This window comes from Lycorma delicatula, chromosome 1, assembly GCF_047948215.1.
Source record: "Lycorma delicatula isolate Av1 chromosome 1, ASM4794821v1, whole genome shotgun sequence".
NCBI lineage: Eukaryota > Metazoa > Arthropoda > Insecta > Hemiptera > Fulgoridae > Lycorma > Lycorma delicatula.
The window spans coordinates 400,328,072-400,351,963 of record NC_134455.1 but is presented as its reverse complement, the minus strand read 5'-3'; the positions used below and the strand labels follow the sequence as shown (position 1 = coordinate 400,351,963).

Here is a 23,892-nt window from a genome sequence, read left to right as displayed (position 1 = left end):
ACAAGTCCAATTATCCGGCTTCTAGAAATTGCAGACAAAACACCAATTTTTAAATCATATACTGGTTTCTGATTGGTCTCATTTGGATTTTGTGAAGCCCACTGCTGCATATTCTGAGAATTAACGTAGGCTAATTACCACGCTTCACATGTTGAAATGAAGAGAAAAGGATTAAGGAATCATTCGCTTATATTCTATAAGAGCCACCGGTAGTAATTCACTCGTTTGTCTTTATTATGTTGTTTTAATTTATGCACTATACTCACATGATAGGCTTTCATTTGTAAAACATGAAGTATATGCAAACAAGATGTTCAAGAAACTCCAGTTTATTGGGCTAATCACCACGCTGACTTGTGACGGCTCCTTCCAATGTGATATATAGTATATCAGCAACAACTTTCGGAGTTTGAACAGTTGGTTGTTTCACTCTCTTCACATTAGCAACAGAGCCATTTCTTTGTAACAACTAATACGCATACGCAACAAACACCATCTTCTGACGCAGGATGTGTCAGATGGCTGAAACCGGTTTTATACGGCCGACCCGGTATTACGCTGAGTTACAAAAAAATAATTCAGCTGTCTGATTAGAAAAGGGCTGGATATTGTATATTTTTTTTAAGATTAAGTGATTGCTGTAGACTACATTTATAACGTAGACTACAACCGTTGTTTTATATTTAATATTAACACATGTAAATGTATCCATATACAGCACACTACCCTTAAAAATATATGTCCGAATCGATTATAACAGAAATTAAGAGAAAAACTCGTAAAGAAAAATATAACAAATAGAACAATATAATCAACCCAAGAGTACAATATACATATGTGTAACTTTAAAATCTCCTAAAAGAAATTGATATTATTTTAGGGATCTCTTGATGAATCCTGAAAATTATAAGTAGATCTATTTCTAAATAAAACAAATTTAAAAGAAAGAAAACATATAGAAACAAGTTCCAGTTCAGTTAAAAACTAATTGAATTATACATATAAGAAAATGAATTATTAGGTAATTAATTTGTTGAATATAAATTTTTAACTGCTTTACAAAAGCCTTTAAAGCTCAATGAATGGTTTAGACCGATTACTGAGACCAAACCAGTCTCAGAACTATTTTGAGATGGTACCACTAACTGTGTCTTAGTTAGTGGTATCTAAAGAAACCAGTCAAATAACAGATCAGTTAAAAATTCATATTTTTAAAAATGGACTTACCAAATGGATAACACAGTTTGCGACCATATCTGTACATATAAATTCTCAAAAAAAAAAAACCTCCAGCAATACAATACGCAAGCTGAAAGTCTGCCCCTCACCAACTGCTATGTCTGTGTGCTAGTGTATCTAGTGCGATCAGATGATGTCATCTGGTTTGATAGTACAACAAATCCTTCTTTCTGCCTACCCTTCTTTTCTTGCCTTTTAAGCTAGCTATAGTTTGGTTGACAAAGACAGAGACAAACCCTCAGCTCATTTAGAGTAATTTCAGTTGGAATCGACTAAAACAATTACAACAGCAATAATCAGTGATGAAAAGCTACCTGTATAGTAGATGAAAATCGTTTTCAAATATGTAAAATGTTTTAATTAAAATGTAAATTTTGTTTCTTTAGACTAGGCGATTAGTTTAGAAGATAATCAAAAATATTTAAATATAAAATTCAATAATAGCGTTATAAGTTATAAATCAGACATTACATAAGATTTACAACACTTACTTTGAAATCGATATAGCCATTCTTGTCCATATCAAATGTTCGAAATACATGGTCACAAAACTCTTCTGCATTGCCACTTGGAAAAAACATCTTGTACATGTCTACAAACTTGGCCGGTGTCAACCGCCCGTTCGGACAGTCTTGCTGTAACAGGAAAAAGAAATCAATTATTTTTTTCAATATATCAACAATATTTTTTGTTTTCTATATTTAAAAAAAATTCAATACGTTGGAGTAAACTTTGTATTACCATAAAATTTGAGCAGTGTGTCTCGATGAGTGTAAAAAAATATATGTAAATAGTTCTTTAGAAATCATCTTTCATCCTCAAGGTAGGAAAAAAAATTCTGTCTTTATAACATGTTTAATGAAAACAAGCCATCCAGTTTTAAGTGTTTTCCAATATATGAGAGTTAAGTTTCTGTAACTCCTATAAATAATTCATCCCTTAAATTTGTTTTACAAGAGGGATAATTATGAAATAGCATCCACGCCAAATTGCTAGCTTCTATTTAACAGGTTTTAAATTATTTAAGGAAATTTTGAAATCCATACTTCAACTATTTCACTCACAAGTTTTTTTATAGGAGACAAGGTATTTTTTTGTGAATTTTGGAATTACCATGTGTGATTTCAAATCATTTCGATATCAATAGGTATGAAAATATCTACAAAACTGTTTGTTTTTAAATACAATGAAATTTAATGACCTTGAAAATTTCAAGATCGATTTCAGAAGAAGTTCTTACAGACCCTACTCTAAAATAGGGTTATTTATCAAAAACTAGTTCATCCAGGTAACTTTTTGCAGTCAATTATCTTTCTTTCTTTTTCCTGTTTAGCCTCCAGTAACTACCGTTTAGATAATTCTTCAGAAGATGAATGAGGATGATATGCATGAGTGTAAATGAAGTGTAGTCTTGTACATTCTCAGTTCGACCATTCCTGAGTTGTGTGGTTAATTGAAACCTAACCACCAAAGAACACCGGTATCCATGATCTAGTATTCAAATCTGTGTAAAAATAACTGGCTTTACTAGGACTTGAACGCTGTAACTCTCGACTTCAAAATCAGCTGATTTGGGAAGACGCGTTAACCACTAGATCAACCCGGTGGGTTGCAGTCAATTATCTGAATACATTATTCTTCTACTGTTTTAATAAGTAACAAAAATAAAATCTTTTTACATGTTTTACCATTCTTTAAATGAGTAAGGTGTATAGACCATGAATGCAATTTTTCCTTACAATAAGATAAAAAAAAAATCAGATTACCTTGAGTTGTATATATTACGATGACTTTTCAATTGTTAGAAACAAATGTTAAGTTTTAATAAAACTTAAACCCCTTCACTTTGATATAACAGTTAATTCTCTAAAAAAATGATGTAGAATTACTCTAGACAAAGAGAAATTAGAATAACCAAACCAGACAATTTCTCTCATAAAATAGCTATGCATCTATGAACATGAAGCTCTTTTGAAAACAAAATGGGATGTACTGAATAATTAGTGATCGGTGTCAGGAACATTAATGGTAATTTTAAACATATTGGTGAATGTATAGAGAGGAAATGTCTAATTAAAAGAAAGAAAAGTTTGTAACTAAGGCAATTTCATCAAAACTGTAACAGAATTAGAAATAAAAATGCTTTTTTGTTTATTCAGCATAATTTACTTGGATTATGAGACAGTAGTTAACACGTTTGATAAAGTAAAGGGCAATAAATTTGTGTATCTAATAATCTGTTTGTTTTTACAAAAATTAAATTTATTTTGAAGGAGTAAAATTATCCTTTAAGAATATAAATTTTTGTAACACGATTGAGTAAAACAAAAATGTATACAGTTTCGGTGTTGCTGAAAGAGCATTTCATTTTCATCACATTTCTGTGGCATGTTATTTTTTCTTCAGGGAAATTATCAAAAAACTCTATAGTTGAAAAAATAATCATTCTCATTCGATAAAATAGATATTTTAAATAGTTATTAAATAATCAAAAAACTTAAAAATATACAAATTAATTAATAAATCTGTTTCTGATGACAAACAGTCCTACACTCGATTACAACTAGTTTATGAGTTTTGTACGATATGAATAACCGACTAGCCCGACTGGTTTTCAAACCCTGAACCTTCCTTTCAGATGAAAGGCATAGACGATACCATTACACCATAGGGGTCGGTATGTAATAAATACGATTAGTCATTGTAATATACCAATCCACATGTGCAAAAAAAGTTATAATAAAAATACTGTCCAAACTAAATAAGCAAGTAATGAATATATATAGATATATAAAAGGTGGGGGGAGAACCCAATCTGAAAGGTTTTGGCTGTCTCTGATTAGCGGTTTAGATTTACTTGAAAAAAATTATAATAATGAAAAAGAGTTGTACAATTTTCTATTATTTTAATATTTTATTATATAATATAATGTTATAAATATTAATATTTTAATACCTCATATCTGCTGAGAAAACATTTTTCAGCAGATGTGAGATTTTTATAAAATAATTTTAAAATTCATTAAACACACATTTATGTATTTAATTATAAAAAAAATAATACTAATAATAATAAGTAAAAATACAGGAAATTCGAAAAAAATGGTGGAAAAAATATAGATATAGACACACGATACTTCAATTAAGTGTTGCAAGCAAACAACAAAAATATTAAAAACAAAGTGAAAAATGTAATGTAATTTACAACTGTACGAATATACTACACGAATTCAATGAAACTATATTTTAAAATTCTATAACTCGCGTATCTACGCTCCCGTTGGAGCGCACTAAAAACACATGCGCGCGCACACGCACTTTTAATACCCCTATTTTTCTGTTTCGCCTCCGGAACCACCGTAAGGTATTACTTCAGAGAATGAATGAATATGATCTATGAATGTAAATGAAGTGTAGTCTTGCGCAGTCTCAGGTCGACCATTCCTGAGATGTTAGTACCCATAAAAAAGAGCCGGTTAGCGAAGCAATTACCGCTCCGTATAAAATTCACTTCGTGTAATAACACCTAAAAGAAGAAAATTAACGCCATACATTTTATTTCGCTTTACATTACTTTTTTTCCAAAACGAAGTTTTTTTTACATTTCTCTGCCGTTCTTCACCTGGAATAAAATTACCAAAAATTCTTGTCGGTCCGGTCGGCAAAAAAGAACAAGAGAAAGAAAATATGACTTGCACCGATGTATTCTCAAGACGGGTCGTGGACTGGTTACATATCAAGGTTATATAGTCGACTCGACAGATGTTAATTTAAGTTTTTATGTAATCTTGAACCGTAGACTCGGTATTTCAAGTCGAAAGTAGGATTTTTAAACTTTCATTTTATTTAAAATGCTTTGTTTAATTTTTTAAGACAAAACTTTTATTTTAAGATGCAATTAACTAATTCCTTCTTTGAAATAAAATAATAATTTTAAATTACCGTAGTTAAATTTAAAGAAACCAGTTATTATTATTAAGCTAAACAAGCTAACTTCTTAAGTAAATATTAAAATCTCGATTGAAGTTGTTAAATATCTAAGCCGTCATTTTCAGCTTCATACCTGCAGTACCAAATTTAAATTATATTTTCGAAATTACAACGACCGGAAAAAAATGTTTTTTAAGGTGAAAAAATGAGAAAGTATAGTTTTCAATTTAACTTCCGCTAGAAGAATATTTAAGAGTTACTAAATAAAATACTAGTAATATTCAGAAATTCATCGACGCTTAACAAATCAAGAAGTTAGAATAACATTTAAAATTTAGTTCGATAAGATAAGCGAGGAGGATCGTTCGTCAACATATCACAATGCCCTCTACTTGAATTTATTGTCATTTATGATGTTATTAAAGCGGAGTGTAGTCATCTTTCCTTTTATTTATAACTTTATATATCTCCAATAAAAAAGAATAGTTTGTTTGCTGTATGCGCTCACATTTTTATTTTGTCACCGTTGTAACAGAAATATAATTAAGTGAAATCACTAATCTTTTTTTATTTAACGAATAACTGCAAAATATTTAATATTCTCACAAACACGAGAATATGAACGCGTCAAGGGTCCAGAAGGCTTCGCCCCCTGGCTAGACGGTCGGGCGATCGAAGCGAGCCCTGACCGGCTAGTAATCGATAATGCCGCTCTGATCTAGATTTCATTACGTTTTCCCTTGATCCTTTCAGGGTTTTTTTTTGTATAAATAAAACAACGGTACGATCGGAACAAAATACTTGTTTCGTATAACAGTTAGTTATTTGAAAACAATCGAGAAGTAATAAAAGAAACCACGCCCACCGGGACCATCAACGGTTGAATCGCATGCGATCTAGAATAGGTAAATATAATTTAAATAGAAATCAGAATTTCAATAAACTATTCCTTTAAAAAATCAGCGGTTTTTGCACGGTTCACTAAATACATAAGTCGAGATAATCGTCTTATTTCTTTAAATTTATATCCGTCGAATAGATTAACATGACGACGATCGATATGCTGAGTAAAGTACTTCGATTTTATAAAAGCGACACGAATGGAATGTAAACTGCTACAATCGATATATAAATAAACAGAAATCAATGGCAATGACAGAAATTACTATTAAAAAAGGAGGGATGGAAACAAAAAGCCTTGTATATAACAGCGTACGGGGGAATTTGTGTGAGCAAGAAAGATGTAGTGTATAAAAGACAAATCGACAGGGAAATACACGTTAGGTACAACCGATCGGACATGATTGGTCGTCACGCAAGGAATAAATAATAACAGATAGTAAATAAAGTAAGGAAAAATGTATTTATTTAAAACTTCTTACCCGATCAAAATAATTTGATTCGATTCAATACTAATTGTTCGATAAATATTACACAAAAATATAAAATATAATAAATAAATAAATTCCTTATTTTCGTAACGCGTTAATAAAAATATATGAACTTCAAACGCTGTCGTGTCTTAGTTTTAATTAACTTGCGTTTATTACTTTGTACATTAATTTGTCGAACAAACCACACAATCATGTAAAAGAACAGAGGGCAGACAAACCGATCTCTCAACTGCTGTGCGCACCAGTCGGATAGTGTTGTAACCGTTACAACACTCTTGTGACGCTTGGAAGCCATGGCTTCCAAGCTAAGCCACGGTTTAACCTGATCACATTGAATTTTGTGAGCAAATTCTCGTCTTTATACTTGCTACTGGTTTAGGCCCAATTTTATGTTGGATATGTATATGACATATGAAATTACCAAAGCTATGTTTATCATGCCATAAAACACACAATGGGGCCACCTTTTTGACTTACAACTAGAAGACATTTGATTACACAGTTGATCCATTGAATCTACTCCACTTTTAGTAACCTTGTATATTTCAATGATGTGTAGCTACTTGGAGTTCGGGTCGATTGTTGACTTTTCATCACATGTTGGTAGTAGCAAGACTACTTTATTATTTTTTACCTTATAGGATACCACAGTTTTGAATTCATCAAAGCAAAACATACTCAATCCAATTTTTCTGCCCTTTAGATTGACCATTTTAGGGGGTATCTCGTGTTTGTCCTTACACAAAGTCCCAACAATAGTTAGTTTGTAAGGATGATCAAGTAACAAGGTGGCTAGAGGCACTGAATTAAACCAATTATCAATTGTGATATTCTGATTGGAACCATGAATAGTTTCTGACAATTTTTTGACAAAAAATTTCAGCATGTGGCAAATTTCCAGTTTGCATTGTTTTCACAGTATAAGGAATTGCACCTACCATGAATTTAGTTGAACTCTCACACATCATGACAATCTTAATCCCGTATTTTTCAGACACTTATTAGGGATATACATTCTGAAGCTACAATGACCTCAAAATGCAAGTAACTGTTCATCGATTGTTACAAATGACTAAGGTTTATAAGAACTTCGACAGGCTGCAACAAAACAATCCCACACTTCTCTTATTGGTGCAAAGCTTTCTATGTTCTTCTCAAGTTTCAGCATGATTATACAAACTGGTGTGTAATATTTATGAAAAAGGGGAATTTCCGTCAGACTTCAAAAAAAGTGTTATAGTAATGATACCAAAGAAAGCAGGGGCAGATAAATGTGAAGAATACAGAACAATTAGTTTAACTAGTCATGCATCAAAAATCTTAACTAGAATTCTATACAGAAGAATTGAGAGGAGAGTGGAGGAAGTGTTAGGAGAAGACCAATTTGGTTTCAGGAAAAGTATAGGGACAAGGGAAGCAATTTTAGACCTCAGATTAATAGTAGAAGGAAGATTAAAGAAAAACAAACCAACATACTTGGCGTTTATAGACCTAGAAAAGGCATTCGATAACGTAGACTGGAAATAAAATGTTCAGCATTTTAAAAAAATTAGGGTTCAAATACAGAGATAGAAGAACAATTGCTAACATGTACAGGAACCAAACAGCAACAGTAACAATTGAAGAACATAAGAAACAAGCCGTAATAAGAAAGGGAGTCCGACAAGGGTGTTCCCTGTCTTCGTTACTTTTTAATCTTTACATGGAACTAGCAGTTAATAATGTTAAAGAACAATTTAGATTCGGAGTAACAGTACAAGGTGAAAAGATAAAGATGCTACGATTTGCTGATGATATAGTAATTCTAGCCGAGAGTAAAAAGGATTTAGAAGAAACAATGAACGGCATAGATGAAGTCTATGCCGTTCATGCCGATGTTCATGCATCGCATGAAAATAACCAAGAACAAAACTAAAGTAATGAAATGTAGTGGAAATAACAAAGATGGACCACTGAATGTGAAAATAGGAGGAGAAAAGATTATGGACGTAGAAGAATTTTGTTATTTGGGAAGTAGAATTACTAAAGATGGACGAAGCAGGAGCGATATAAAATGCTGAATAGCACAAGCTAAACGAGCCTTCAGTAAGAAATATAATTTGTTTACATCAAAAATTAATTTAAATGACAGGAAAAGATTTTTGAAAGTATATGTTTGGAGTGTCGCTTTATATGGAAGTGAAACTTGGACGATCGGAGTATCTGAGAAGAAAAGATTAGAAGCTTTTGAAATGTGGTGCTATAGGAGAATGTTAAAAATCAGATGGGTGGATAAAGTGACAAATGAAGAGGTATTGCGGCAAATAGATGAAGATAGAAGCATTTGGAAAAATATAGTTAAAAGAAGAGACAGACTTATAGGCCACATACTAAGGCATCCTGGAATAGTCGCTTTAATATTGGAAGGACATGTAGAAGGGAAAAATTGTGTAGGCAGGCCACGTTTGGAGTATGTAAAACAAATTGTTGGGGATGTAGGATGTAGAGGGTATACTGAAATGAAACGACTAGCACTAGATAGGGAATCTTGGAGAGCTGCATCAAACCAGTCAAATGACTGAAGCCAAAAAAAAAAAATTGACACGTGCATCATTACTGACATAATTACATGACATTAATGTGCACGCGCAATTAAAAGTTTGATAAAAGGTAACAAAATTAACATACGGAACTTCACAAAATTTAAACTTTCTCTTTTACTCTTTCTCCCTTTTCCCCTGTTCCTTTCCCCCCATTTACCCTTTTATCATTTTCACATTTACCTTATTCCCTCCCTTTTCCTTTCACCCATTTCCCCCTTTTTCCTCATTTCCTTCCCCCGTTTCCATTTCCTTTACCCTCTTTTCAGTTTTATTTTTTCTCCTTTCACCTTTCCATTTCCATTTCAATTTTCCCTTTTTACATTTTTCCCTTTTAGTTTTATCGATTTTCCCTTTTTCCCCGTGCGTTAATCGGTCCAGAGGTTTTTTAGTCTACAGCGGATACACATATTGGAAACACTGAAATGGAATCGAAAAATATTTAGTATAGCGTGTGTTGCGTTTACGTCCAACAGATAGCGCTGTTTTTCTAAAAAAAGCATGATTTTACATGTCACAGCTGTGACATCTTAGATATATAAAAACGCGCGCCTATCGAATCCAACGTTCTGTCAAAATTTCAAAGCGATCGGTGAAGAACTTTCGGAGATTTAACATTTTGAATCTTTACATTTTTATTTATATAGATAAACAATAAATAAAAGAATATAAAATACCTTCATTTATTGTAATGTACGCATGCGTTACATTGTACGTAAAAAAATCCGATGTGGACACCACATGACCTCCTTGTACGCCTGTTAAATTACATAGACACATTTTTTTTAAATGAAAATTATAAAATCTAATTTTTATTAACAACTTTTGATATTTTTTCATACATTTTTTTTTTATTATTATTGAATTATTAATTTTTTTTTACAAGCTGAGATTAATAATTATTAATAAATCAATACATTTACATTAAAAAAAAGTTATAAAAAAAGAGATAAAGTCTCATTCGAACCGATGTGGCTTCCCTTGTAAGGTCAAATATTTCATTAATTACAATTCAATTTGGCCATAACTCTGGAACCGATGAAAATTACTACCGCTTACAGATATCGTTGAAAAGCTCTCAACGTGGGCTTATTACTGCAGTTAAGAAAAACGTGTTTGAATACTTTTGGTTCAGTCGATTGCAATCAAATTTGAAGGTGGACACAACTTGGTGTTATAACAGTTCTAAATCAAAAATTTCATTATCCTACGTTTTTTAGTTATGCGAGATTCATACGTACAGACGTAATGGCGAAACTAGTCAAAATGGATTCAGGGATGCTCAAAATGGATATTTCCGTTGAAATCTGATATCGAAGTTTTTCCCGATCGCAATACTTCCTTCTACGAAGTGAACGAAGTAATGTGATCGCGAAAAATTATATTATATATTATAATAATTATAATTATATTATATATCGATTTTTTACATCCGTTTATCGTTTTCTACAATTTTTTTCCATGCTGACGTTCTCATTACATCTTCTACGTAATTAATTCCTTTATTTCGTACAATGAAGTAATAACGTAGATGTAATGAGGACGTCACAATGGAAAATATTGTTGAAAACGATAAACGGTTGTAAAAAATTAATGTATAATATATATGAATCGTAACTACAAAAAATAAATAATATTAAACCAATCTTATATATAGTCCGGTGAATACTCGGACTAACTATATATCGGGCTGAATTTTTTTATTCTGCTCGAAATAATCGACAGATATGTCATCAAGCATCAGCACACCCCAAAATTGAGTCCTTTCTGAAAAGTCGTAATTTATTCCTTAATTGAAGAAATTATCAAGGTTATTACTCATAGAAAAATCATTTTGAAAGCGTATGGATATTTTATGAAGATATCTGCTGGGGGATTTCCAGCACAATAAAACCAAAAAATCAGCCCGATCCGATCAATAGAACATCTGAAGGGACTGGAAATAGGATTTAAGCACGCGTTTTACCTGTGGTAGAAAAAGAAAAAGAACAACAAGCGGGTTAGGGGCATAGTTCCATATAAGCTGTGAGGCCCCGAAGTGATTTTAGAGGTATTGAAATAAATTGCACAAAGAAATTTATTTCCCGCTCATGTACACAATCAACTATTCTAAATCTGTAAGGTATACTCAGCGACACATTTTGTTCAGAATACGGAATAGAACACCGTGACTTTCTTACGGGAATTTATAAATACTATTCAAAATAAAAATATTCTAATCAGTTATCTATAGTTATTCTATTACAACAATACTGAGCACGCTCTGCGCCGTTATACAACTGCATGAGACTTGATTTACCCATTCGCGCATGCCACCTTTTTTTTCCTTTTTACTCCACCATTAAGATACGCACAGCGCTGTCAGAGTGTCGTGTCAGTCGACTTTTTCTTTTTTCTTTTTCCTGTTTAGCCTCCGGTAATTACTTTTCAGATAAAACTTCAGAGGGTGATATTCGTGAGTGTAAATGAAGTGTAATCTTGTACAATCTCAGTTCGACCGTTCCTGAGATGTGCGGTTAATTGAAATCCACCACCAAAGAACACCGGTATCCACGATCTAGTATTCAAATAAGTGTTAAAAATAACTGACTTTACTAGGACTTGAACGCTGGAACTCTCGACTTCCAAATCAGCTGATTTAGGAAGACGCGTTCACCGATAGACCAACCCGGTGGGTTCGTGTCAGTCGACTGCCCCCTGTCTTTCCTAGTCCTACGGGCGTACCATCGAGGTCCTCCTAGTTTCACTCAGGGACGTTGACCTCCCTTCTGGACAGCCAAGTTCCCCTCTGCTGGGGAGCTGCGCCCCCCGTTCCTACGCTAACTAGCTCCAGATGTTCGTTGCGCACATCCCTTGTTCTCCCCGCGTGCCATCATCGGATAGCTCCGCCTCTCCCCCCATTCTTGTATATATCGCGTGTGCCACCTAGTGGGAACTTCGGGAACTAATGGTGTTACGCGGGGATGAAACTTGTGGAAGTTTTGAGCGATGTATCTAACAAGTTTGAAAGTATTAAACGCTACTTTTGTATAACTAATTAAGAAATATTCTGTATTATAAACAGCAATAATAATAATAAAAAATAAGAATAAGAATGTTCGGGAACTTTTCAGTAGACCTTTAATTGATAACTCTTTTTTTCCATTTATTTATTATCTTTTTTGAGTTGTATCGCTTTTCATCAACTATAAAATTTTTTTAAATGTAAAAGTTTAACTGAATCTTATACTTTTGATGTTTCAGTTAATTACGTTAACAAAAAAAAAAAAAAAAAAACAAATTATTATTATTATATGAAACCGTTATAGTTTCCTTCATATTATCTATACTAATCGATTTATTTATTTTCCGATTAGTTTGAAACTTTAAAATTCCTTTTATAAAATTATAAAGGGCCTTATTTTATACCACGGACACATCTCTTTTAATCTATGACATTTTTATTTTGTTATTAAAATTATTGTTCATAAAAGTAATAAAAAAAAGCTCTAAACAAAATATATAACTTCCTTTGTTTATTTTTTTTTATAAAGAATGCCTAAAAAGAAGTGTATGTATTTAGGATGTTTACATGTAAGTAAGTTTTTTCACCGTAGCCGCTCAACGACTGAACCGATTTAGATATATGACGCCGCGTTGGAATCCTTACGTTATCGGGAATGCCATAGTTTATGTATATATATATATATATATGTATGTTTAAATAGATACAAAAAGTTCGAAAAAAGTTGTACTGTATACAAAATTGTCAGCCGCAGGCTCATTAATTATTCTAATTTACTAATTATCCTACGTTAAAACAATTTTTTTTTGCGGTCGTTTTGTTAATTTTAACTTTTATCTATTGCTCAATCTTACTTAAACGTTTGCCCGTAGAAAAGACGCGAAAAAAATATTACAAGTATACAAGTATTATATGCTTGTAACAATTTTTTTTTACAAAATTCAAGTGATATTAACAACCAAATTTTTTTTCCACATATGAGACGTTACTCGCTCAAATAATAGCTATTTAATAACAGAATGATTTACAAAGAACGTAAGAAATTTTCAGGTCATGTTTTAATAACCCACCGGGTTGGTCTAGTGGTGAACGCGTCTTCCCAAATCATCTGATTTGGAAGTTGAAAGTTCCAGTATTCAAGTATTAGTAAAGACAATCGTGGATACTAAATCGTGGATACGGGTGTTCTTTGGTGGTCGGGTTTTCAATTAACCATACATTATAGGAACGGTCGACCTGAGACTGTACAAGAGTACACTTCATTTACAATCGTACATGTCATCCTTTGAAGTAATATCTGAATGTTTATTCCAGTAGACTAAACAGAAAAAAGAAAAAAAATCATGTTTTAATGGTAAAAATAAAAATTCGATGCACATAGGTTTGGAAATGCATCGTTAGCGCCTGTTGGTTGTCGAAAGATTTCGTCCCAATTTCTGCACCTTCGGTTAAATTAAAGCAGATCGTAATTCTGAGGACACAATGTAAAGGGTAAATTTAGTTATGTGAAATCTGACCTGAATAAAGATTGAAAAAAAAAATATTATTTTTAGTAGTTAAAGCTAAGAGTAAAAGACAAAAGATTGGTGTTAGAAATACGATTTAATTTTTGGTAAAATAACTCTTTGCTAATAAATACATAAAAATACATAAAGTAAAACGGTACGAATTAAGTTTACAGAAAACAAATCATATTCAAATGTATTTTAACTAGATAATAAAGGAAACCCACCGGTTTGGTCTAGTGGTGAACGCGTCTTCCCAAATCAGCTGATTAGGAAGAGTTCCAGCGTTCAAGTCCTAGTAAAGTCAGTTATTTTTAACACTTATTTGAATACTAGATCATGGATATCGGTGTTTTTGATTGTTGGATTTCAATTAACCACACATCTCAGGAACGGTCAAACTGAGACGGTACAAGACTACACTTCATTTACACTCGTACATCATCCTCTGAAGTATTATCATAAAGGTAATTACGCAAAAAGAAAAAGATATTAAACGAAACAAAATGTTCAATATTGTAAACAAAAAACAATTAAAATTTATTAATCGATTAAATATCGTAGATGATTTTTACATATATTTTAATCGCGGTTTTCAGATTTCAATGGAAATATCTATTTTGACCATCCCTGAATCCAGTTTGACTACTTTCAGCGTGACATCTGTTCGTACGTAACTCGCATAACTCAAAAACGATTAGCAGTAGGATGTTGAAATTTTGGATTTAGGACAGTTGTAACATCTAGTTAAACACCTCCCGTTTTTATTGCATTCGACTGAACCAAAAATGTCCAAAAAAAACTCAAAATCCAAAACTTTTAAATTTATTACTACAGTAATAAGCCCTCATTGAATGCTTTTCAACGATAAGTGGTACTTTTTTCATCGGTTCCAGAGTTAGAACAAAATAAAATTTTAATTAACGAATTATTTTGCTCTTATAAGGGGAAGAAACATCGGCGAGAATTTGTCTTTTATTTAAATATATTGATTTATTTATAATTATTATTAACCTCAGATTGTAAAAAAAAAATTACGATAAATATTAATTTAGTAATTAAAAAAAAAATTAAAAAATATCAGAAATTATTAATGAAATAAAATTTTATGTAACTTTTCACTTTTCTTTTCAAAAAAAATGTGTATATGTAATTTAATAGGCGTACAAGGAAGTTATGTACGCCTATTTTATATCAGATTTTTTTAATATTTTTAAATTAAATATCTCTCAGTCTGAAAAAAAATTATATACTCACATACACACGCGCGCGCGCATAATATTTGTATTTTTTTTTATAAATAAAATTTCAAAACAATTTTTTTTACAAATAATTTTTATTAAAATAAAATAATTATACATTAATAAAATAATAATTTTGTACACAATTTATATTCACTCACATATAGAAATTTTGTCGCATTAAAATTTTGTCATACAGAAATTTTGTTTTATGTATTCGATATACGTTGAATTTTGATGTCGCTTCTTGTAAAATTTACTCTTCAAATTTAGTAATTTTGATAACGATGAATTTTGATGTTTATAATAATTTAATTTTTAATTTTTGATAAAATTATAATTAAATTCTTCAAGATCAACGCACCCACTACGTATTTTAGTAGTGGGGCGCTGAATACTATGTAAACTGAGACAGCAACAGCGAAGGAAGCGAACTTGTATAATAAAATGAGAAGTAAATATATAAGATAGTTCAACATAATTTAGTCGATTAATATGTTTTATCGTATTTTATTATTACTTTTCTTATATCACCTTTCTTCTTTAATCTTACTGTTACAGTTGTCTTAAGCAGAATGATTTTAATAAGATATAACGTATGTTGCTATGAGATTAAAAATGATGTATGTAATACATTGTTTAATTTTATAAATATTTTATTCAGTTTTTAAACGCTCCTTTGTAATTATAATTCGAGTGAACGCGCGCGCGCATAAAAGAAATAAGTCCATGAATTTTTAGTTTTGATTAACCTGGGATAGAAATTAAAAAAATTTGTCGAAAACGCGTTTTAGGTTGTTTTTTGTTTTTCTTTCCGTAGGGGGAAGAAAAAGCTCCGGCAGCCGACGTCAGGCCCGCACTGACGGCAGTGCGGGGCTCTCACCCTGTAAAAAAACCTCCCCTCTTATCATGCAGGGGCCGGATCTAAGCCGTATTGTATGTTTAGTCCCTGCACGATCACCCAGGCACTCTACTATCCGAATTCGTATGACCGGAAGGCTTCAGGAGGGTGTCTCAGAGGTTGTAACTCAATTTTTTTAAATTGTATCACTCTTTGTAAGATTTTAAAGGTTTCTTTAAGATAAGGGAAATAATATTAATAAAAATTTGGTACGATGTAGCCAAAATAGCGGCAGGATAAAATTTGGTTTTTTAAAAATATTATATTCATAATTTAAGGAAAAACTGTCGCAAATAAATAATATTATAAAAATTTAATAAAGTTGACAATATCGAAAAAAATTTATTTAAAAGGATTTACGTATTAAATATAAAGTTTTCTTATTTACTTACATTTCATTTTAATAAATATTGGGAACGACCTCCTTCTGTTGTTTGACAGGATGTGTGGGATGATACTGCATTATTCAATGATTCCCTACGGATATTTTGTGTCGATTCTCGAATTTTATTTTATAAATTATCGACATCTTGGATCGTATGATAAACAATACTTTTGTAAAACGTATTTTCCAAGTTATTAGAATTTCATGTTTTGATTACCATTTTCAGTTATCAATAAAATAATTAATAATAATAATAATAATGTTAGTAAAACTAATATGTGAATTATTAATAGACAACGTCAATGGAGAAATAAAAATGTATCGAGAACTACAAACATTATATTTAATGTTTTATTTGTTTTTAATTAATTCGTAAATTTCTTAATAAATTCATGGACTATTACTACTAAATTTAGAAATTTTTCTTTTTTAATAAAACAAAAAAAAAAAATTAGATCAACTCAAAAGTTAATAGTTGACAGATTATGAATTTATTTTTTTTTAATATACATACGTTAAAATTAATAAAATACAGCCTATTTATTAAATAAACAAATAAATGAAATTCTATTAATTAGAATTAATTTTTTTGTACATTTATATTATAAAAAAAGCCGACAAAATAAAATATATTGCATGGCTTTCCCGAGTACGCGGTCATGTCATACAATACTAATTACACAGCTTTTGCATTCTGTATATTTTTTTGTTAGTTAAAAAAAAAAAATCTTTACATAAAACTACTAATTAATGATGTTAAAGAACAGTTTAGATCTGGAGTAACAGTACAAGGTGAAAAGATGAAGATGCTACGATTTACTGATGATATAGTAATTCTAGCCGAGAGTAAAAAGGATTTAGAAGAAACAATGAATGGCACGGATGAAGTCCTTCACAAGAACTAACACGTGAAAATAAACAAGAACAAAACACAAGTAATGAAATGTAATAGAAATAATGTAGATGGACCGCTGAATATAAAAATAGGAAGAGAAAAGATTATTACGTAGAAGAATTTTGTTATTTGGAAAGTAGAATTACTAAAGATGGACGAAGCAGGAGCGATATAAAATGCCGAATAGCACAAGCTAAACGAGCCTTAAGTAAGAAATATAATTTGTTTACATCAAAAATTAATTTAAATGTCAGGAAAAGATTTTTGAAAGTGTATGTTTGGAGTGTCGCTTTATATGGAAGTGAAACTTGGACGATCAGAGTACCCGAGAAGAAAAGATTATTAGAAGCTTTTGAAATGCTATAGAAGAATGTTAAAAATCAGATGGGTGAATAAAAAGACAAATGAAGAGATGTTGACGCAAATTGATGAAAAAAGAAGCATTTGGAAAAATATAGTTTAATTTTAACTATAAACAGACTTATAGGCTACATATTAAGGCATCCTGGAATAGTCGCTTTAATATTGGAGGGACAGATTGAAGGGAAAAATTGTGTAAGCAGGCAAAGTTTAGAATACATAAAAAAAAAAAATTGTTAGGGATGTAGAATATACGGGGGTATACCGAAATGAAATGACCGGTACTAGATTGGGAATCTTGGAGAGCTGCATCAAACCAGTCAATTGAATGAAGACAAAAAATAAATAAAATGAAAACAACTTATAATTTTGTTGATGATCTTGCAATTTATTTGCAGTACGGTCAGTTCAGCATTAATAATAACCATCGTGTCAACAAGGATAACGAGTTTAACTAATAGACCAACCCGGTAGGTTAATGTTTGCATTTTCGTAAATCACTTACACGTAAGTGTTATTTACACAAAAAAATAACTACAGACGATATATTTATTTCATTATATGTTGAAAATAATTCTGTAGGCGATTAAAATAAAAAAATAAAAAAATAATTAGAGTACCTTAGTATTACAAAATAATATTTAATGTTAGGTTAACAATTTTTTAATCTCTTCATTATGAACGAATATGAAAGTTATTTTTATCTATCTTTACAACCGTAATTATTTTACTAATTAAAGAAAGCTATTGAACAATTTATATAAGTAAATAACGTTTTACAAATTTTAAATCCGTAAAAAAATAAAAAAAATTACACGAACTCCATTTTATACCAACGAACAACAATATCTTTAACAATAAGTTAAAGAAAATTTTTTTTAAATTAATTAAACTAATTATATTTTCAATAGTATTACGCTAAACAAAGAAATGTAATATAGATATAACTTACTTTTAATATCTTCCCAATTTCAAACCCGATTTTAATCTTAAAAAAAGTATAGATCAATCTTCAAGAGGTCCCGGATTTGAATCCCGGTCAGATATAGCATTTATCATACGCTACAAATTTCCATGAGGGTTAATTGACGATAGTGGTTGATGCCCGTAATCTCACAAAAAAAAAAATCATAAGTTTAACTGTTTTATATATATATACACACACACACACACACGAGTACATCTTTAAATAGAAACTTTATAACTTTTTTCAAGTCACTTCTAAATATGAAGAAATAACAAAATCTGTGTGAAAAACATTTTATCACTTGACAGTAACAGTGGGATAATAAAAGCAAAACAAAATTAATTTATAATTTATAAATTAATTTGAACAATCAGTAATGTTAATCCTTTAACATTATCTATATAAATAAAAATGAATGTTTGTCTGTCTGTATGTCTCTTATGCCTTCCTAAACCGTTCATCCGATAGCGATGAAACTTTAGTGAGTTGTGCGCACGCTCGCGAAAGTTTCTCATCACAAAAATTTGTTTCACTGCAATAGGTATCACACCAATGAAGGAAATACAATGATGAAAACTATACCGTATTAAAAAAAAAAACACGCACACACAAACTAAAAGAAATAATTCAAATACTTTTGTTATTTTATTTTAAATATATAAATTTTGATTTAATCAATTAAATATATTTTTAAAAAAAACAAAATAAATATTAATTTAAAAATAAATGATTTACCTTTAACGACTGCAAACTATATACCAAGTTAATTCTAGTATTAATTTGTCTCTAGAGAGAGAAATAAAAAGACACACGATGACTAATGTTACATCCCTCACCCCTCTACTTCCCTCGCCACGCTACCTACATCAACATTCAACACGTACAAGACGTTTTGTTATACAGTTTTATTATATACTTTCACTTGTCCTTGAATCTATACATATAATAGCGTTTGTTTTGACAACTGTCTTTTTAATACAACGGTTTTTTTTTTTTTTTTTTTTTAACACAAGTGGCAGTGTAATTATAAAAAGAATTTTACAGTTTTATAAGTATTTTCGTCAATATTTTTATACATATTCATAACTCTTGCACGAACAAATATAACAAAAAAAAAATCTTCACAAAACACTAATATATATTTTATATATTGATATACCGATTCAAAATGTTTATTTTGTCCGCCAAATGATTTATCTTATTAATAAACATAATTCATTATTTTCATAGAAAATATTACTCTTAATTATTAATATTAGTATGGAAGATATTTTACATAAATCACAATAATTAGAAGAAATAGAAATGATATGTTTTTTTTTTGTCTTCAGTCATTTGACTGGTTTGATGCAGCTCTCCAAGATTTCCTATCTAGTGCTAGTAGTTTCATTTCAGTATACCCTCTACATCCTACATCCCCAACAATTTGTTTTACATACTCCAAACGTGGCCTGCCTACACAATTTTTCCCTTCTACCTGTCCTTCCAATATTAAAGCGACTATTCCAGGATGCCTTAGTATGTGGCCTATAAGTCTGTCTCTTCTTTTAACTATATTTTTCCAAATGCTTCTTTCTTCATCTATTTGCCGCAATACCTCTTCGTTTGTCACTTTATCCACCCGTCTGATTTTTAACATTCTCCTATAGCACCGCATTTCAAAAGCTTCTAATCTTTTCTTCTCAGATACTCCGATCGTCCAAGTTTCACTTCCATATAAAGCGACGCTCCAAACATAATAACCTATATTATCGGTGTTACAATTACGTCGCTAAACGAAATCTTAGAGCTGTATCACACTTTGTGAGATAAAAATTTGATTTTTTATTTATTTAATACCGGTATGCAAATCCGTACAGGTTACATCCGTACCGTAAACGAATTTACGAGTTTATCTGTACATCTGGTTCGATTAGAAATAAAAAGTAACGGGCCGAAAAAAAATAATGGATAGGATGGTTTTCTGCAAAATCGTGATCGATATGTAAGTCGTACGCAAAGGTTAGTTACACATAATTTGCGCGCTCCTATGTTTTCAGTATGTTCTTGTTCACGACTTATTTTCAGTAAAGTTAATACGGCAAATTTAAACTCGATAAAATTTTTGTAGTTAACATTTTAATAATTTTTACGGGCGATTTTATCCCCGTCGGGCCGGGGATTACAAGCGCACGGTGGATTTTACTAAAAGATATCTAGCATCAAAACGTACACAGAATATAATTACAGATACGGTAACGAACGGTTTACGATATTTCTGATCAACAATTTCGACAAACGTCGAAATTTTGACTCCATTCAAAAGGGATTTTATTTTACGGTTTACCCGCTCAGAATGTCGTTTAAAAACTTAAAGAAACTAGTTTCATTTTTTATTTCAAACGAGATTTCCTTCTCTCTTTAATCGAATAAAAAAAAATTAAATAAGATATGAAAACTTGAAACGACTTATTTTTTAAATATGGATCGGAGTGGTGGTCTTTTCACACTAACGATAAGGAAAGCCGAGCGATTAAGGTAGTATAATTGTAAAGTTATAAAATATGTTTATTTTTAGCGCGCAAATCAAGTAATATGTTAAATGTAAAGGCGGCTTCATCGAAAAAACTATTTAAATTTAGTTTCCCGAAAGTGTCTTTCTATCGTATCGCAACCAAGTTTTTTTCCTAAGATCGCGAATTCCGTTAACTGAAATACGACAACCGACCAGATAAGATTTTCTATCGATGAATTCAGAACGGGACGTTAACATTAATTCTGTGTTCTTAATAGACATCCTGACGACGGTTTAAGATACGGATTCCCTCTTCCTAATCGCTCCACGTTCGTTGGCACCGGCTTTTGTCCGACCGAGATTCTCTTCGTCTCTTTTTGTTCTTCAATTCAAGATGCGGAGACGTTCTGATGTTCGTCGCGGAGATGTCATTTCACCTTTCCGGTAATAGATTACCATATATATATATATATATATATATGCATAAATATTCATAATTTTTGTCGATAACTCTAGTCACAGCTACTCATACGTAGAAATAATATATCGACACAAACACATATTTTAATATTATTTTTTAACCGATCGAAATAAAAAGCTAAATTTAAATCGCGAGCAGAACCTTAATTTTATTAAATAATTGAATCGATTTAATTATATTATTAACTAGAATGTTATGTAACAAACAATTTTTTTTAAATTATATTTTTGGTTTTACGATAAAATATTATAACTCCATTTTATTCCGATGAACGGCATCGTAAAATTCTATAAAACGTAGTTTTGATAGCATCATTAATTTGGACTATTTAAACAACAAATTCATTTCTGTTCGTATAAATATTCGGTCGATAAATTAAAACTTTAGTTACAAAAATTTATCGAATTAAAATTTTTAAGGTTAAGTAAGTTAAAGGAAAAATTTCTAAAAATTAATTTACATAATTATTTTTTGAGTACTTACGCTAAACAAAGAATCGCAATATAGATATACCGTACTTTTATTACTTTCCAATTTCAAGGCCGATTGTAATTTTAAAAATGCACAGATCAATCTTCAGAAGGTCCCGGGTTTGAATCCCGGTCAGGTATGGCATTTTTCATACGCTAAAAATTTCGGTAAGAAAATGTGTGGGAAGATAATTGTTTACTTGTCAGCAAGACTGTTTGATAATAAAAGGAAAACAAAACCGACATAAATCGATCTGTAATGTTTATAAATTACACGATATAAAAATCAATCCGTACTAACCAAAATAATATTTTGACATATTAGACGCTAACTCAAAGGTTTTCGAAGAGAAATTCTAAACAATTTACAGCCGTCTATGTAAAAGGTTCTTATTTTGCTTATATAAAAAATAAACCCGTCATTCGCTTGTTTTTATTTTCAACAGACTTCTCACGTACGTTAAATATATCTATAAATCAGTTAAACGGAAGATGTAATCGCTCGATCGTTTCGTTTTGCATTTGTAACCGATTCCCTTATACGTTATTTTTTTTAACCGAACCGTGTACGCTATTCTGCCGGGATACTGGCGACGTTCATTAATCGCATTCTTTATTTTACATCCGTTGTCTGCAACTACCGTCACTATTTTATCGGTGATATTCCGTTCTTCGAAAATCGTTTTTAAGATATAGCCGATCGCCACTCCCGTTTGAGCGACTGACATTTCGCGAGTCGCCGGTATATAATATCGGTTGTTACTGAAACACGTTTTATTGAATTTAGATATTTTTAACTTTTTCCGACGTTCGAGAATAAATTTACGGTAGCATTGTACACGACAAAACTTTCCTACTACTTGACGTATAAAATTTTACTACAAACACTTTTGTTGTCTTCATTTATAGCAAACTGTGTTTAAACGATCGATGATTTCCCTTCGTAAATAAAAGTTAAAAAATAAACTTTCTTAACGGCTAAATTATAAACGAAAAGTAATCAAACTATGAAACCAAAGTTTAACGGAATAATCTCTAAACGAGTAGATTCTAATAAGTAATAATTCCAACGATAGTAAAATAAATGAAAAATTCTGTAAACCGAATTAATAAAAACTAAAGTAACAAAATTGAAAAACGCTACTATTTAACGCTAACTGAAACTGTGACAAATAACACCGTAAGAATTGACGCGATATATATAAACAAAAAAAAAAAAACTAAGTTACCAAAATATTAGCGACCGATTGACAATGCGATAATAATTCAAATAAAACCACAGCATCTGTAGAAATTACTTTTTAGGGAGCGATTAATCTCGGCGCCAGTAACCCGTAGACAGTCAAAACTTGTTAAATGAAAATTACTCAACCGATGTATTATATCTTATTCGATGTTTGTACTCGTGGACAAAATAAGTAACGTTCATATTTCAAACGAATCATTCGATTATTTATATCGTTCCATAACTAATATCTCTATTATAAAAATCAATCGATTTAGCCCATCCCTAGAGACGAGGGTAATAAAATAAACAATTAATATTGGAGTTGGTAGGTATTAAAAGTGACAGGCTAATAATTGTAGTTCGAACCGGGTCGCTTCTGTTTTAAATCTGTCATCCTGTTCATATGAAAGTAATTTCGCTCTCTAATAGATAATTTTCGGTACGTTTTTGAAATAAAATAAACCGTAAAACAATCGCATACAGAATTACTAAAGAAGAAGTAAAATATGCGAGGTATATGATTCAACTGAATTTCGTTGTAATAAAACAGGATTGGCTAATTACCTTTGAATTATTAAAATAAAATCTATTAGTAATTCAGTAAAAATAACGTTTGATAAATTTGGTACGCTTCATTATAAGAAAATAATAAAATAGAAAAGAAATTCCAGTACAGTACGTAACTTGACTTATTTCTCTACACCTAGCGGCAGCCTATTTGGAAACATCTCTGATTTAAAATGCATTACGATTTTGATTCGACGAAGTAGATGCGTACATTACAGACGCGAAAGAAACAGAGCGCCGTGTGAAAATTCA

General features: G+C 30.9%; 1 protein-coding gene across 6 annotated transcripts in view; it reads right to left on the bottom strand.

Moving 5' to 3' along the window:
* LOC142317416 (uncharacterized) overlaps positions 1-23,892 on the bottom strand; it is a 195,888-nt gene that overhangs the window by 58,172 nt on the left and 113,824 nt on the right. For all 6 annotated transcript variants that reach the window (XR_012754736.1, XR_012754734.1, XR_012754735.1 and 3 more), the window contains one exon: positions 1,731-1,874. The gene's annotated coding sequence lies outside the window, so the exon portion shown is untranslated. The remainder of the gene's footprint in view (positions 1-1,730; positions 1,875-23,892) is intronic.